Below are 3,265 nucleotides of genomic sequence, written 5' to 3' on the forward strand. Positions count from 1 at the left end.
TGGGTAAAACTAACAAAACAAACCAGAAACGAAGATGCAGGGAGGTCCGGGGAAATACACATGGAGAGACGCAGGGAGACCGAAGGAAAACAACACAGACGAACCAGCAACGAGGACGAGTGAACACACACTATAAATACACACGCCAGGAATCAGGGGAAGGGAAACAGGAGGGGAACACACCTGGAAGACATCACAACTGACGAGGCAGGGGAAAACGTAAACAGAACACACTGACATAAGACACAGACCTTCACAATAAAACAGGAACTACACGGAGGCGCTGCAGGCGGCGGCGTGGAAGCCGGAGACGAAGGTGCTGCAGGCTGGACGGATCCCTCCGACCCTCCAGCGGAGACAGGAGACGAAGGCCGGAGCGGTCCCTCGGACCCTCCAGCGGAGACACGAGACGAAGGCCGGAGCGGTCCCTCGGACCCTCCAGCGGAGACACGAGATGAAGGCCGGAGCGGTCCCTCGGACCCTCCAGCAGAAGCCATGACCAAGCCAGCAGTCATGGAGGCCACTAGCTGACACAGTGGCGACTGACAATGCACTGAGCACTGGCTCTGCCCAGGCAACGCTGACATGAAGTGGTTCCCAGGGGGCTGCTCAATCCTCAGGGGTCCAGAATCGGCTGGGGACCGAGACCCAGCCTCTGGGGAAGCCCTGGAGTGGCTAACTGTGCCAACGGCGGCTAAACCCTGAAAAGTACACTGCGTAGACATAAAGCCTTCTCCCTGCATGGAGTGAATGGGTGAATCTGGTAATACTGGAACCTGAACTGCAAGTAACGGTGACACTGGAGGCACAGGGGCCTGACCTACACGCGGCACTGGAGACTGAACTGAAAGTGACACTGGAGGCACTGGGGACTGAACTGAAAGTGACACTGGAGGCACTGGGGACTGAACTGAAAGTGACACTGGAGGCACTGGGGCCTGGACTACAGGCGGCACTGGGGCCTGGACTACAGGCGGCACTGGGGACTGCACTGAGGGTGAAGCTGGGAGCACTGGGGACTGCACTGAGGGTGAAGCTGGGAGCACTGGGGACTGCACTGAGGGTGAAGCTGGGAGCACTGGAGACTGCACTGAGGGTGAAGCTGGGAGCACTGGAGACTGCACTGAGGGTGAAGCTGGGAGCACTGGAGACTGCACTGAGGGTGAAGCTGGGAGCACTGGAGACTGCACTGAGGGTGAAGCTGGGAGCACTGGAGACTGCACTGAGGGTGAAGCTGGGAGCACTGGAGACTGCACTGAGGGTGAAGCTGGGAGCACTGGAGACTGCACTGAGGGTGAAGCTGGGAGCACTGGAGACTGCTGCGGGGCAGCTAACTGAGCTGAGAGCGGCTGCGGGGCAGCTAACTGAGCTACTGGAGGCTGGGCAGCTACTGGAGGCTGGGGAGGAGTGGCGGAGCGAGGCTGGGGCGAGGAGGTGGGAAGTTTGTGTAGCTCGAACGTGGAAGTCCCAAAAACAAGCAAAGGATTGCAGCGGAGTAAGCCCAGTGTCTTCCACCACATAATCCTTCTTTCGCCGCTGCTTGCTCCTCCTGCAGGGCCTGACTTCTGAAAGCAGCGGTGGAGTGACACCAGAAAACTGAGCTGAGAGCGGCTGCTGAGCAGGCGATGAGCTGTTCTCATAATCATCTGCCGCACAGAAGACAGCCCCAGAATGAACAGTCACACAGTCCGAAAAGAGTCCTCACTCACCACAGCCGGCGGCGAATTAAAAGTCCGGATGTCCGGCTGTGGGGTGGCGCGCGGCGGCGCGCGATCGACATTTCCTCCCGCCCGACGGCTCCGGCCGGGCCAGGCAAGATCACATCCGGCGAGTCGGGCAGCGAGGCAGGAGTGGCAGAGAGCAGGTGAGGTGTGTGCTGAAGGAAGGCCTGAATGGTCGGAGAGAGCGAGCCAAACAGCCACGGAAGACCAGAGAAGAGCCGCTGTAGCCGTGTTTCCAAAGCGCGACGAAGCTCCTCCGGGGGATGTTCCAACCACAGGCTGAGAAGATTCTCAACAGAGAAAATGATGTCATCCCTCAGCTCCTCCGAAGGGTCGCAAGCTGCTGGGTCCATGCTGGCTGGTTCGTGCTGTCACGGTTTGCGGGTGCAAGCCGTGTGGGAATTATTTAGGACCAGAAGCAGCAGCTCAGGTGCAGGTGAATATTTATTGACGGGAGTGCAAATCAACAGAAATGGCAGGTGACATGAACAGGAAAACCTAAACTGGGTAAAACTAACAAAACAAACCAGAAACGAAGATGCAGGGAGGTCCGGGGAAATACACATGGAGAGACGCAGGGAGACCGAGGGAAAACAACACAGACGAACCAGCAACGAGGACGAGTGAACACACACTATAAATACACACGCCAGGAATCAGGGGAAGGGAAACAGGAGGGGAACACACCTGGAAGACATCACAACTGACGAGGCAGGGGAAAACGTAAACAGAACACACTGACATAAGACACAGACCTTCACAATAAAACAGGAACTACACAAACAAGGACACACACGGGCCGAACAGTGTAAACACTAAACAGAGGAAGAACAGAACCAAAATCACACTAAATAGAAAAACACAAAACGCTGGGTCAAACGGACCCAGGATCATGACAGCACCTAAACATTTAGATCTCAGAGGCAGAAGGTAAACGGTGAGAAACCCACAGACGCCACCAAGGAGCCAATCAGCAGCCAGAATCTCCTCCCCTCACTCTGTTTCATAACAGCTAATCTGTATGCAGAACACACACTCAGCCCACAGACACACACACACAGCCCACCTCGACGCTGCGACAGACTTCATTTTCCCGCCACGCTAGGCTGCTCTGTCTGCTCGCCCGGCTCAGAGGAGGAGAGAGAAAAGGAGGTGCGAGTTCACAGGATAAACACACACACACACACACACACACACTGACAGTTGTAGTTCTAGTTGGATGGTTCACATGTACACAGAGGTTCAGCAGCACCATGCACACCTCGGCTCTCTGACCCTGTCGCCATTACCTGAGTCTCAGATTTGCTTTCGTTCACATTTTTGTCTGCAGAGTTGGATTCAGTGAAAACCTGGGACAAGCAGTGAATTGCTGTTTGATGATCACAGGGAATTTAAATGGCTGCACGTCAGCAGCAGATTTGACCTTGAACCTCATCACTGGACTATTTTTCAGAACGCAGTCTGACCTGCAGTCGTCTCTGGTTGTGCAGGTTTCTCCTGTTTATAAAGTAGCAGCTATTCTCACTGAGCCACAATTAGTGGCT

This window comes from Oreochromis aureus, linkage group 15 (genome assembly GCF_013358895.1).
Source record: "Oreochromis aureus strain Israel breed Guangdong linkage group 15, ZZ_aureus, whole genome shotgun sequence".
NCBI lineage: Eukaryota > Metazoa > Chordata > Actinopteri > Cichliformes > Cichlidae > Oreochromis > Oreochromis aureus.